Raw genomic sequence first — 15665 nt, forward strand, 5'->3', positions numbered from 1 at the left:
ACACTTATATTCTGAAAAACTGTGGCTGTGGGAAAAAAAAATAGATTCTATTGGAATCGCTGTAGGACTTGAGTATGACTATTCACAGAGTTGTGAATAGGAGTAGGATTTTAAATTTTGGTGTGTTTAGTTTATAAAAAGAACATTGAATAGTAATTTGATCAGGGTACAACCTCAAAATTTAAGATTTCTTAACCTAGCAAGTATAAGTAGAAGAACAAGCACCTGGARCATGAAATCAGACATGTAAAGTAGAAATAACGCAATCAGGATAAAAATATTTAACAGATTGAAAAGGTCACAAGAGTGGTGGAATTTTCATCTTTTTCTCACTTCAATCTTTTTCTATTGAAGTCTGATGAAATTTCATCTAATGAAATTTTGTCTGAACTCATCAGTAATTTACTTATATTTAACAAAGTAGGAGCTGAAAAACAAAAACATGTTGAAATTTATTATTTATATGGCATTAATGTATTTAATTTGGAAAGCTACTAGCTACTGAAGTTAGACTGAAGTCAAAATATTTGTAATGCCAATTTTTAGAAGAAAGAACCAATTAGATAGTGAAGGCATGTGCCCATTTCTTTTCAATCAGATAATTTTAGTAAATAATAACTAATGAGGAAGTAAAATAAAGMTGAGACTCAGAATAATCACTTCTTAGTGACAAATGAAGGAACACTCTCTCACCATTTTAGATTGAACAGGCAGTGAAAACATAAGGTTTGCACCTGTCACCACTGAACTGAGATTAGTTACTTTATGTGTGAAAACAGGCCTGTGTAAGATGCTGTTTCACACCAGACACACTGAATATATACTCTATTTATGAAAAAATAGAAGTTTCTATTGCCATTTACCATTGGATTTAATCCTTTATACTTTCCCTCCTAAGGAGGATTTTTACATGACAGTCCCTTTTGCTTTGCTACATATATACGTTTTAGACAAAGTGGATTTTCTTTTGACCCATTAAGATACAGCAGCATAAGATGTTCATTTTCTTCCAGGTTTTCTAGGCCTTTAATTTCGTAACAGGATCCAGCACCAAGCCTCACATAACTATCACTGTCAGGCTTTTCATTCTTTGGGTCTAGGATCTGTGAAATAACAAAATGACTCTTAATAGTGCTGAAGTACATTACTTTATGAATAGCAGCTTAACTATTTCAGTTCTTAATATTTTCCATGCAGCGATGTACTTTCTTGAGAAAGGATGAATCTTGTCTCTTCTCCCTGTCAGCTACACTTAGGTTGCATATAATTATTAGATAGTTACAGATGTGCTGTCCTCCGTCTATAATCATAGGCAGAATTTAAAAAAGCTACAGGTATTTAGGTTAAACAACCCAGCAGGTCAAGTGTTCAAAGTACCTCAAGAAATTATCCCTCATATGTGCTGAACAATTTCATTAGCCTTTAACATGACAGCTGTAACTCCAAAGATGAGAAAGATATCCCTGCTCAAAATCTTTATTAACATGACACAAACACAAAAAAGAGACTTTTTGCTTAGAGCTTATCTACTATGGTGCTGTCTTTGCTTGCAGCAATTTAAGACTACATTATTTTCATTGTCTGAAAATATTCATTATTTTGATTCTCTTGACTGAGAAGTATTATCAATAAACTTATTGGGTTAAAAAGATTTAAAAGTGATAGCCATTATGCAGGGCTAATTTTGCTGGTATGATTAAATTCCCAGTCTGCAGATATTTAGTCATTTCTCTTACCTGTTCTTTCTAAGTTAAAGCTAGGGTCTGACTACTTTGGTTGGACTGTATTAAGTGTACATACAGAAAAAGACAGTTTTTACTGCACACACTAAAAAAGACAGGAATAGAGCTGCTGTTACTATTAATTTTTGTACATCTTGAAATTTCTAGCTGACTGCTAAAAACCCAGTAAATTCTTTTGGCAATTCCCTGAGCAACTTGTCCCTACTGGTGATATATGTTTATATATCACCTTATTTTCCTACAGTTGTTTTTAAAAGCACTTCCAMGGCAGGATTGTCAGGTTCTGAATGGCCTCCTCCCAGTCCTTTTTATCTTGCTCATATTTCATGCACAGTAGACTTCTCTTTTCATCATGCTTGATATTTCCTTAAACCCTTCCCTTTGAAAAAACCTGATTCATTTTTGAATATTGCTTTTTTTTTTCTAACCAGAATCTTGTATATTTTGATTTTTTAAATTTTCTGACAGGTTCTGCCAAACAGGTTAAAAATAAACTGACACTGGTAGGCTCCTCAGCCCCTACTGGGAACAAAAGAACCCAGAAGACCCTTCTRCCATTCTATGAAACTTTATCATCAGGAAACTACTTGAATAAAACACGTGAACAAAAAGCTAGAGTAGATCCAGAACAAAATTAACTCCCCATGTACTTTAGCAGCTGCTGCCACCTGTACCTACCTCATTCTAATTCAATACCTCTACCACTGAGTTGTTGAAAGGGTGGATAACTTGATACTGTCTCAGTCTGCAGGAAAGAAGGAATAGCAGCTCTAGCCCAAACAGAGCCTGATATGAGAGAAAGGATGATTATTATTAGTGCCAGAGGATAAGTCATTTTTCTCTGAAACAACTCTGTGAATCCTCCAATAAATCTAGCTTTGATATTGGCAAGCAGTCAAATAAAAACACAAACACCTGTGTGCCAGAAATGTGCAGCTGTATGCATCTCACTCCAGATCCACTGCATTTTCCTATCCTAATCCTTTCTACGCTACAAACAGAGCTATTGCAGGGGATCTCATTACARCCCAGATGACCTCTTACGGTTAAAGCACAGTTCAAGCTGTCTAGGTTCCTACTATCTATTATTTGTATTGAAGTGAAGCAGCAGAGTCCTGAGTGCAAATTCTTTGTAACAGGAATGARAAAGGATCTACCTGGTCTAAAAAGAGATGTGTTCATGCTAGGTCAATCGCCACTGTGACTCTTGCAGCATATGATGACATTAGACCTTGTACTGCATACAGAGCTATAACTGTGAGGCTTGATCAAGCCTTTTGTCTCTATAGCCACTTTTACTTGAACCTACCTAGCCTTTTGCTCTTGTCGGCAGGAAAACAGAGATCCTACCCTACACTGCAAGGTGAAGCTGTGCTTTAACCTAGTCAGAGAAAAGCATATTTTACTTTCTAACACAATAACCAAAGAAGTTGCTTTACTAAGAATGAAGATTGAAAAGGTAGCTGAAAGGTTATGGCTATTGGGATTTGGAGTTGCAGAGTTATRGGATGGTGGCAAAATAATAATGCAAAATTTGATTGGACAAGAAGAGGCAGTTAACCCTATGTTATATACATACTACTAACTACAGTTCATGTACTGAGGAACAAAAAGTGGTGTGCACTAATGCAAAGATGGTTGTGGATCAGCTAACGGCCATATCAGATCAATACTAACTTCATGGARAGATTTAGGATTTAGGTTCTTTTTCAATGATTTAGATCTAAAAGTGAAATCTAAACACCAGGTCAATAATTGCCCAATTTTATCGAAGCTCACAAAACAGTAGACGGGAACAAAATAGCAAAGGGACAGCRGGAATGCCTGAGCAAACATCTAGTCATGTAATGCTTATGTGTCCAGCTGATTGTATAGGTAACGTGGCAGTCCGATGTCACAGCAGTCTCTACCAGAGATTTTGGGTAGCCTGTAGCAATGCCACTGGGCTTGCACCTAATTTTAGGCAAAACAATTCCAAGCAGAGTRTTATCTCCAGAATAACAGCACAATCCTGGGTAGTGTTTCGTACAGAAAGTATAATCTGATCACTGCAGAAACCTAGCCAGATACTCAGTTATTTCAAGTGGTTGATATACTGCTAATTTGTGTAAGTATTTGCACCAGCCGAAAACCTGGACATTATCTTACACTATCTGCATRGTAAATCATTGGTAATTTTGTGTGTGTCTCTAATTTATTCATATTATGTGTCATTTGTGTAGCTCATGTGTATGAGAGAGATTATATATARCCATAGAAATTATGTGAAAATTACAGGCCAAATGAAAATATAATCCATATTTTAGAAAGCTTGATAGAGGGTGAAAAGAAAGCATTATATTAATACTTAATAAAATATGAAMTATATCTAGTAAACACATATACATGAGCACAAAAATACATTTGTGTACACACATGCATATATATGTTACACATATGCATAAGTTTTTGCATTTCTATGGTCTTTAAAAAAAAGTCTGAAAAAWAAGTACAGAAATAAATAAACCACTTAGATTGAATGCAAGGCTGCAATGCATAGTACTGTTTGGAGGTTACACGTTGGGGACTCATCTGGTTCAGAATCCCTCTTKGTGATTCCTACCACACTTAGGATTAGATCCCATAAGAACCTCAGCACCTTACACAATAACTTAATAAGTTGGCTCACCAGTCATATTTCTCTTCTGCTTGACCCAGAGCTGTACCCTGYGGCAAAAAGCATCATCATTCATTATTTCAAGTTCACAAAGCTCTTCCTTTACACTATACAGAAAATTAAATAAGAAAAATGACTTCCACCTCCAATTCTTAAGTACTTCCAGGAACCACTATCAAATTCATACAAAGGAATAAGAGATTTTAGTCTCCAATGCTACATATCTACTGGTGGCTGATAGATTTCCCGATGTCAAAGAAGTTATGTCAAGGAACTTGGAAAAGCAAATAAGTTGATTTTTTTATTTAATTTTATTTTTTCATGTTTTTTTTAGGAATAAAGGAAATAGTAGAAAACGCCAGAAAGAAGACATAGTTTATTGAGCAAAGAATTCTTACAGAATGTCTTTGCTTGGGAGTAAATATCAGTATTTTTAGATGACAGAAGTAATCCAAGAAAAACAAACTGGCCCTTCAAAGTCATCATGAAAATGTTTATAGAATGTTAGTCTGGCTTAGACAGTCAACCACTCATTAGATACAAGAGGTGAATATTAAGAAACCAACAGTGGAATATATTTTCGCTTTCTTTACACATGCACTAAATCTTATAGATGTGTCATAATTTGTACGGTACAATGGTAAGATTTTCATTAAGTAAACTAACAATGCAGATGTTTTAGTGAACAATTCATTTCCTGGAAAGCAGGCTGCTTATTTTGGTATGAAGGGCAAAGGATGAATATGTGAAAATGAATAGATTGGGTGGACAAAGAAGGAGGCAAAATAATACTTACTTCTCAATCCAAGTCATTATTTCAATATTTTCCCCTCCCTGATTTTATTTATTAGCATTAGCAAGGTTAAGAAATTATTTAATGTACAAGAGAAACACGAGAGCCTTCAGCAGCACACATGCAAGTGTTTGGCTGAAGACAAGTGGCACTTCTTGAAATGGCTGCCAAGGAAAACAAGTACATGGTGAATCACCCATTTGCACAGGCTAGGAATAAAAACACCGGGCTGCTTTCCAACCTGCCAGCACTGCCACACACCACTCCAAGCCAAATAGCATCAGGAAACACACAGCAGTATAGAGTAAAAGTTTTGGGAAAGGCCACACTGGGCTCAATCTTTTTCTGGAACTGCACTTAAATTATGGTTTAGCCCCAGCCTCCCCCAGTCTGGGATTTACTGTTCCAGTTAAAGATATTAACACAGTCCACATAAACAATGAGTTCATTAGTCATGCTATTTAACGTCACTGATCGATGACCTTCTGCGCGACAACCCTGGTCCTGAAAGCATGGAGAACAACTAAGTTTTGAGAAAGCTGAAAAAAATCTAGACATTCTAAAATATTCATATGGAAGAATGTTACATTTTTGTACCCTCTTGACAGATTTATTTCAAAGACTTATTTTTAACATAGTAAATAATGAATTTGTCTATTGTTACTTTATATGATGTTCCATTAGCATAGAAAATATCGATGTTATTTCTTAATATTTCTATTCAACACCAAGTCATTAATTGAAAAAAATCCCAATAATTCTGAAAAAATCTTTTTTATTCCTTGTGGGCAACAAGAATTAAGGAGCTCTGCTTAGTATTCATAGATTTTGACATTTTTGAAGTATTAAGATCAAACAAGTTTGCCTTCACTTTCTTTGAAATGCAGTGAGAGTTCATGTTGCATAAAGCAGTAAACAGTCTACTTCCTATTGATGTAATAGACTTGGAAGTCTTTCCAAAGGTGCCAACTACCAGAAATGACATTAAAGTCATTTGAGTTTTTGAATCTTCAGCATATTGGCACCAATTCAGTAAAGGAACTGTTGGTGGCCACCTTTCTAAATGAGAGTCTGAGATGTAAGTAGTACCAGGATTTGTTACACAGATACAGAAGCCATTCTACAAGTACAGGTCTTATATTGGACTAAAAAATTCTAATTTTTGCAGTTTTGTTCTTTGCTGCTGTTTCCACAGCAACAAAGAATTTGTAGTCAAATCCTTCCTTTTTTTTCAGTAGATATTTAACTTGAAATGTTTATTTTTCAATAGCACCATAAAAATATCATTTTTGCATGCAGAGGACTGAAAAAAACCCATTGCTTATACAATCACACACACATATACACCAAAAAAAGACCAAAAAGCCCTAAAGGTCATAAACCTGGCTTCCAAACTGAGATATTTAAAATATAATGCACTCTCTGTTTTCTTTAAGTGCTGTCTGTATTTTTAAATCATTGCAAAGTATAAAGTTGGGTCATGTTGTTTCAAGCTTCTTACCACAAGGACACCAGCTACAAATCTATTCAAAGAAAGAAAAAAAAAAAAGAGACTTTTGAATATCTCTATAACCCATGGATCTGATGTTAACTAGCACACAGCATTCAGTAAACTGAGCAACATTAGAATTACATAAATAACTCCATAGGCTGTAAGGCCAAAGCCACAGGTGATTTTGATTTTGTTATGCAAAAGCAAAACCACAATACTCCATATTTCACTGAAACAACCAGAACCAGAAGGAACTTATCTCAACGTCCATCGGTTTTTCCTCTAAGGATGAAACAACCTGCACAAAACATTGTGCCAGTAATGCATTCTTTCCTCTCCGCTGAATACTATACCTTGTTCACTATATTAACTGTGTTCACACTTTCATCTAGTCACTGCACCAGTGTACAGGATACTAAATCATTAGACCTATAATGCCTTCTTTCTATAYTCGTTTCTTGGTTTTGTTTTTTTTTTTAAGTGTAAATGTGCGGAAGTGGAGTTGTGCAAAGCAGAGATCTTAAGTATTTTGGAGATAGAGTTAAAGGCAGAAGTTAATCAGCAAAAAAAAGAGCAAATAAAACATAAATCTCTATCTGCCTATAGATTAAAATACTGACTTCAGTTTGGATTCAGAATTGGGGAAAAGACTTGAGAATTTAGAGTTCTAAGCAGGAAATGGTAAAAGAACTGAAATAAAAAACAAAGTCACATTGTTGTTACGAGTGAGTAAGCTTCATTTAAAAACTCATTGTGTCTCCACTGTCATATAAATTAGCTCCTCTGCTTCTTCCTCAGCACTGCTGGCAAGCTAGCCAGGCTCCACAAACTCCCTAAGGAGAATCCCTTGTGTAAGGCTGAAAGAGTTTGGATTTCTCACTGTAAGTATTAAATACAACACTCCATCAGATTTCGCCATGCTGCAAAATCACAGTTCCTACCCTCAAGTATCTTGAATCTTCTTCAAACCATGCTGTAAAGTATGCAACATATTTCTTCGCTGCTCTGTGACAAACACACCATTGTAATGGGCTATGCCGTGTCTTGCAGTGTTGTTTTTGTCAGTTGAATCTGAAAATCTAGAGATGCTTGTTGCACATTCAGGCTCTTGATGTCATGCAACACAGGCAGAGCATCATAGGAGACCCAGGTCAGGTGCTGCTCGCTATGGATCTGGCCTGTGCACACCACAGTGTTGGCCAACCCTGAGCAGGTCAGATACAAGACACCTTACATTCTTGTCTTGGAGGCCAGCTAGCATTCCTTAGGGAGGATACCTCAGTGCAAATACAGCCAAAGTTATCTTACAATGAAAAATGAAGGATGGGAAATGTGGTGCTACCAACASTCTGTAAAAATCAATTGCTATATAGCTCCTAGAGTCTTGCCTGCAGGATGTCTGCTCCTGCAGGGAATCCCATGCAGATGCGATATTGTTTGCATTTATGTGCATTTACAGTTTTAGGGTTTTCAATTATGCATATCCTGCAAGAATGGACTATTTTTATCACAGCAATGTAATGACAGTTAATGGAATTCTTTTGAAGGCCAGTACTCCATGTTTGTACTTTTCATTAAAAGGTATTGTTCTAATTATAATGTAATGAAATTTTCATTTCAGTAAAAATTGCTACTATATTTTAACAACTCAGTTGGACTACATTTGACTCTTCCCCTTTCATTGTGGTCAAATGTTCCCTATTCACCCACATGCAGTTTGCAGCCAAATCATTAAATTAAAATTACTATATTCCTCTTTCATAACCTAAGGCAAAAAGTAATTACTAATCAGTACATGATTCTCGGTAAGAAGCATGGTATTCAACTAAATAATTAGTGTCAGTTCAACAGCAGAATCATAAAGACTGTTTAATGTCTTTGAATTAAAATTACTTTAAGAAAAGAACAATATGATTAAGACTAGAACAGAAAAAAAGGTAAACTAACTCCTGTGTATGTTGCAAACCTGCTATTTAGCATTGGACAAGTTATTAATTTTCCTGAATMTCTGGTCTATATTGCCTATTGTATTCTAAGTATGAAATGATTAAATTAGATACTTTAAAAGTTTTTTTCTTCCTTTCTGTCATGAAAGGATTAACACTGCAAAGAATTTTTTTTTAATGAAAGCGAATAGATGACATTATTGATGTAAAAATGTTCTTATTTATAGGAAAAATCAACATTAAAATATGGCACTTAGTTTTATAATCCTTTGCAATTCTATATTTTACAGAGAGATTAATTCCATTTTAAATTTTATTCTGAGCCTAAACTTCAAAGAACACCCTTCTTCAGAACAGAAGCAGGCAAGATATCTTGCTTATCTACTGGTCAGTACCTAAGCCTTTTGATTTTTCAGAAATTAAGAGCAAACTGAAAAAAACAGTCAATATTTTGTCATTTTAGAATTACAACATTTGCCCACCAAGTCCTACACAGACGGAGATAAAAGCTCCTCCAAGAGCAAAAAGCACATCTTTTTTTTCTATTGCTACAAAATATTGATGAAGTGCTCTATTGAGGTAGAGATCTCATTAATTATTTGATTTACAGAAAAAGAAGACAGAGGGAAATGAGTGCCCTGGCTAATGCCATGATGTACCATCTTGAGACTTAAGATCTTTTTAATGTATTCGGCAGTGATGCAGCTGAAAGAGGAAAGAGGGAGTTGAATGGATCCATTAATTTAATTGAAGTGAGCTCTGACAAGAGATAAAACGTCTCAGGCCCTGCATCTCTTCAGCCTGCATCAGCACTATAGTAAACAGTCCATGATCCACAGACAAAAAAAAAAAAAAAGGAAAAAGGTAAAGGTATACATAGATTCTAGAGACCTCAAGGCCAGAGAATAGCTACATAGGCAGAGGTGAATAGACTCTGAAGAGGCCCTTCCTTCATGCAGCACCACAAAGTATTCAGCGTCTACTGTACTTGTTCCATTGTAAACCCATGAACAACTCTCAGGTCAGCTTGAAGTGATTCAGACTTCTTGCAGAAAAAGTTGCATTTGTTCATTTTTTCAAGTTATAGAGAAAGGAACTCAGTCTCACCATTTCTTCAAAGACAGAGAAGAGAAGCAGACTTTTAAGGATGTTTGAAAAAAGTCCAATGTTCTTGCTAATTTCAGTTGTTTTCCTCCTGCGYTCTACATGTCTTCCGGAAATTTGTCATAGAAACAAGAAAATGATAGCACTTCTAAATATATGCTTTTTTTTTCCTTAGTGGTCAATATGAACAAAGTCAGCTAATATTCCAAAACAATTTTCATTAATGATAAATTAGCAGGGCATTTTATCAAATACACGGGTTCATATTCTATTCCTTTCTATTACTTTAGAGATTAGAATTATAAGAATTATATTTTCAATCTTGATACCATATGCTTAATAGTACAGGGTAAATATAGCTGGCCAATCCTTAAAGGGCGTGTTTTGATGCAATTTTCTTGACCAGAGTTTAACAATAGATAGCTACCTGAGAGTGGCACTAGTATCTAAGGATTAGTAAAATCAGAAAATCARAATAAAGAGTTTATTATAGATATTCCACCTCTTGATATTGGTCCTGAACCCTCTGAATTCCATGGGAGACTTGATAATTGACTCTGGAGCTGCAGAATCAAGTTCTGAGATTTTAACATTATTTTTAGCTTGGAAAGATTAGCAATTGAAAATTGGGAATGTCTGTAAGCATGAATTGAGAAAAAGTTTAAAACTTTAGAAAAAGATATATTTGGATTGCATAGATAATTACAAATGCATGTATTTATGGAGTTGGGTATGGAAGTACATATCTACACTGTAGTGGATATGTGGTAATTATATATGCATTTGCCTGTAGCCTTTCCAAATTCTAAAGAAAAAATGCATCACCTTAAAATCTGACTCTCTTTGRAGAACTAAGAATTGAAAGAAAACTGAATAATTGAAAAACTAGACAAAAGCAAGCTTAACCATAGCTTGAATAAACAAATGAGGAGTTGCTGAWGAAGGTCAGTAATGTCATCATTTTAAATGAGATCTCTACATATTTAAGCAAACTATCTCTTTGGAGAAGTGAGCACAACACAGATTATAGCATTACGTGCCATAACTCAACCTGTAAACATAGCCATACTCTCAGGTGAGCAGTCCCTCCTGAGCTCCATGCTGAACTGCTGACTACTGCATGTCAGTATCCAAACTACCTAAGATGCAGCTAGCTCAAAAGTTTCTATATTAACATCTCCTGACTGCAATGTAAACATAGCTAAATTTCTTTAGAAAAAGRAAAGGATTTTCTAGGAAAGGGCATCAGTGTGAAGTTACGGTCCTCAGTATTTCAAAATTACTTCTTAGCAGTCTTTCAACAAGCCTAAGTAGACTGAAGGATAGTAGTTTATTACTAATGTCAGAAAGTAACTGGATTCATAAAAGTATACAGAGAATATAGGCTTTACTTTGTTAAAATAGAAATTGTATGCCAGGAACAATTGCCAAGGGTTCATGTCTTGCCCTGTACATTAAAGCTCAGTGTATTCTCACGGTAAAAGCTCACAGTAAATCAAGGACAATCTTTGCTGGCTTCTTACAATTATATTTATAACCAATAATTTGGAACAATTGTTTATGAAAATCAAAAGAAAAAAAGAAAAGGAAAGATTTTAAGCAGGGGAAAAAAAGAGAATTCTTTAAATGGGGATAGGTAAATAGAGAGACAGATATGGATCTGGGAATGCTTATATTTATATATTTTGCACCTTGTAGTAACATGGCCTACATTCAGTGATATTTTGCAGGATAAATAGGCAAGCAGAAAAATATAACAGAGTAGTCATAATGAAACATATGCTTGAGCTGAATACAACATTCCAAGTATTAGACTTTGACAATTCTGGCATTGGACTTAACTGTAGTATCAACAGGTAATTATTTAAAAGCTATGTTGCAGTTTAAGCTGAAGTTGTTTATCTCTCCTTTATCTTTAAGCCATTGAAAATTACAAAATTCAATAGATCTAATACAATATTCACCTTAAATGTTAGCTGTATTGCTGGCATTTGACCAATAGTGCATTTAAATTGTTAAAAAAATGATGCAAGTGAAACAATCTCTGTCTCCTTAAAGGAAGTAATTTGAGCTGATTATACAGAGTGCAAGGATGCATTAATATATCACTGGATGTGAAATGTGTACAATATATCACATAATTCTTTATTTGGAGTTTATTAAACAAGAATTGACCTTCAGTCTTATCATGCACAGAACTGTATCCTCGTACTTCGATAAAGGGGGTTGTCAAAGTAAATATTTACAGCAGCTAGTAAAATAAAATTAGGTTATTTCCACTAATGGTCTATAACGATCATTTATTTTTGAGCAGCTATATTCTTGCCGTCAAACCAAAGCTCTCTTTAGTGTTAGAGACTCCATTCAATGTGAATCCCTGAAGGCAGGCTACTGATACCTGGCAGTAACCTGTAGCTATTAAAACTTAATTTTCCAAGGCAGGATTACCAGAAATTTTCATAACTCCATTTACAACGGCTCAGTTTTTCTGGCTGATTTAGAAGCCAGCAGGCAAACACGGTGACACTTTGCTATCTCCAGTCACCGTTTCAATGCCAAAATACAGACCTGGTGAAGAAACTTGCTCCTGATTTCTAATCGATTGAATATTTTTAATCTTTTTCTTTTTTCTAACATTAGTGATGAAAAGATACCAGTCTCTTAAAAAAAAAAAATATGCTGAAGAAATCCTTTCTACATATAATGTGAATTGCATAAAAAATGTTTCTTCATCTTCACCTTTTCTTCTGTTTTCTCCATGGACGTTATACATAGTTGCAGAGAGTTTCTTGCTATCTGGATACTTGAGAACACACACGTGCATGCATAGACACGCATGCATACATATTATTTTGTCGTAATACTTCATGGATGTGTTCAGCTTCTCCAATTCTCAATTTAATGACCTTGCTTTCAGATTAYGGGTGACAAAATAAAATCCTTAGTATTCTGTAATCTCTGATGAAGTTTTGTTAAATATTCTTGTGGACAAAAATCACATAAATGCAGGTATCTGTCTACAGTCAAAGGAGTCTTTGAAGCTTCAAATAATCTTGCTGTAACCACTGAGCACATGAACAACTGTGAGCARTTCACCTTATGAAATAAGAAGCAGAAAACCTTCCTACTCGTACTATGGGTTCTTTACAGAAAGATGTGCTACCGTGCACACATTGTGCCATAAGTGAGACTGCCCATGTGCCTATGACCCAGTATTTACCATTGAACTGTCTGAGGACCACTGGAGTGAATGGAACTGGAAAAAATAAATACTGATATGATAGTTAGACTAGCAGTGAGTATATGTACAGACCATAACTTTCATTGCTTTAGTTTTCAGTGGAAAATTCTTTATGTAGAAGTTTTATTCTACTCACCTCAAGGTTTTTTTCTTAAAAAGATTTTTTTAAAGACTTTTGAATGGTTTTGAGTAAGAAAAATCATTGGTTTATACTATATTATGTATATATATATAAAAATTCATATATATATCTATGGTTTATACTATATATATATATTATAAATCTATTAATTTGTACAACCATTTTTTTTTTGGCTATGATAATAAAAATTTACCTAGATATAGTGCTCTTATTCTACGGCATTTTGTRTAATACTTAAAATAACAGTAAAATATAAAGTTACTGTGGAAAGATCTGGGTGTTTTATTTTAGTAAATGGAACTTTTTCTTGGCCAATGAAAAAATAATCATTTATASCCATAATAATAATTTGCATGAGATGATATCTTTTCATTTTTAACATGTGACAGTAAAACTCTGAAGTCAGTTGTTAATGACTTCTCAAATTTGTTAAATTTGGGGTTTTACATTTTTAAGGTCTGGTCTCAGCCATGTGGTTTTGTTAAACAGTGTTTCTCAACATATGTGTATCCCCAAAATTAGGCAGCAGAGAAAAAATAAAATAATAATAAAAAAAATCACAAGACTTTGACATAGTTGTAATTCACTAGTACACTAGAAGAGCAAATTGACATTTCCAGTTCTATTACTTCCATTCAGTGGTTAAATAAAGAACCTTTAAATGGCATCAACTATACAGTAATGGAATAAAATATATAGCAACATGACAAAGTCATTTATAGTAAAATCTATTCTATTCTCTAGTATCAAGATTTGAAAGGGGGAAAAGCTAGTTTTATTTCTCTCCACTGTCTTTCTATATTTTCTTCATTTTACTTTAACTCCTACTGGAACAAGTTCTCCTGCTTTTTATTCATCTGTCTCCTCTCTCACATTCACTTTACAAAATACAGAGCTAGAATGGGTTTTGCACACATGAACTCCATAGAAAATATTCTTTCTTCTCTGTCCCAGGTGAATAATAAGGGAGGGGACTGATTGAAAACTGTCAATAAGGCTGAAGCTGAACCTTAGCAGAAATACTCCAGATGGAAAGCTGATGTCATCCCTATGAAGACTACATTTGCCAGTTTATAAGAGGAGAAAAAGAAAGGTAAAACTGTGATTTCATAATGTTTGCTGCTCCCCTGATTCCAGAGTAATGAAAAATTTTGTCGCAGAGATAGGGTAGACTTGAATTTCCTTCCCCCGCTCCCCACATATCATCTGTGAGAAAATTTACATTTCTGGGGTAAAATACTATGTCCTAGCAGCACAACTTTTTTCTCTGTCGCTATGACAGTGCTCATGTGCTGTAAGAGCACTTAATATAGTCGATAAACAAATATCAGCCCAGGTGTAAATAGCCCCTTCTTTCTTTCATCTAGTTACAGGCTTATTTTCTTTTGTTTTCTTTTATTGTGTTTTGTGAACAAAGGACAATGACAGTAATCCACTTCTTCCAAAATGTTCAACTGCTGTGCACTAAAACTAGAAGCACATGCTTCTAAACAAGGACTTTTGGAAAATTAGCAGTTTGAAGTAGTTGTTCAAACATGGTGGTAGCTACTTTTCTTTCATATATACTACTTATGTATAAGTATATATTAAAAAGAACATCTTAAAGGATATTGTCACTGTTATAAAAAAGAATTAGCCTGATTTGGTGTATTTATTGTATTTGGAGATATTATTACACCAGAGAATGAATAAGACAACTATCAATTTAATTTATATTTCAAAATTTAGAGTAAAACTGTTTTGTTTGATGTAAGTAAATATTTGTTGTAGCAGGACTTAATTTTAATTGCTCAAAAGCAAGAAAATACCATAGTCAGTGATCTATATGATGCTACATGAAAATGAATGACAGTATGAAATCGGAGAAAGTATGCAATGCCAGATGATAACAGTAACTGTTCACTTATACGGGCAAGTAAGTGTACCGGCAAGTATGCAAATGTACAGGCATTCAAAATTAAGAGTAGGGATAATGRACATTAGTCAACACAGTTGGAACAGCAGACACATAGTAACTTCAGACTGTATTTTAGCTTCTTTATATTCAGAGATTTGCTTTCTATGGATATGAAATTAAATTTGTCTCTCAAATTTCCTACCTTTTTTTAAATTCTTTTACTTCTACAGAAAAAAAAAAGAAGAATGGTATACTATTATATATACTGAGAATGGTATACTATTATATATACTGAGGGGTATGTTGGAGCGTAATCAGTCCTCAGCCTTGCCAAGAAGTCAAAAGTTGGCACAATATTAACTACCCAGTGCAAAGCCAAACCTGTGACCTCCTGTACCCATGAAAATTCATACAACTGTCTCTGTGAGCACTTGAGATTAGAAATTCTTTTATTTGTGTTTATTACACAGTTAGTTCTGGGATATCTAGAAGCATTTAATTCAGCCTGTAGCTAGCTCTTCTTTATTAAAGATCAATCTTTTTTTTCCTTTGTCTCTTCCTTTGCTACATGCCATAACTTCCTCTGACTGTAAAAAATACTAAATATGATATGCTCWCACAGCCTAATTTGCATATTTTACCTTAATTTGCA

General features: G+C 34.5%; 1 long non-coding RNA gene across 2 annotated transcripts in view; it reads left to right on the forward strand.

Moving 5' to 3' along the window:
• The window catches only part of LOC112945155, a 120557-nt gene extending 106384 nt beyond the window's left edge, over nucleotides 1-14173 (forward strand). For both annotated transcript variants that reach the window (XR_003248963.1, XR_003248964.1), the window contains exons 3-4: nucleotides 7482-7564; nucleotides 14071-14173. This is a non-coding gene — a long non-coding RNA (uncharacterized LOC112945155). The remainder of the gene's footprint in view (nucleotides 1-7481; nucleotides 7565-14070) is intronic.
• Nucleotides 14174-15665: the final 1492 nt, after the last annotated feature.

Source organism: Nothoprocta perdicaria, unplaced genomic scaffold (assembly GCF_003342845.1).
Source record: "Nothoprocta perdicaria isolate Ctin4 unplaced genomic scaffold, notPer1 scaffold_1, whole genome shotgun sequence".
Classification (NCBI taxonomy): Eukaryota; Metazoa; Chordata; class Aves; order Tinamiformes; family Tinamidae; genus Nothoprocta; species Nothoprocta perdicaria.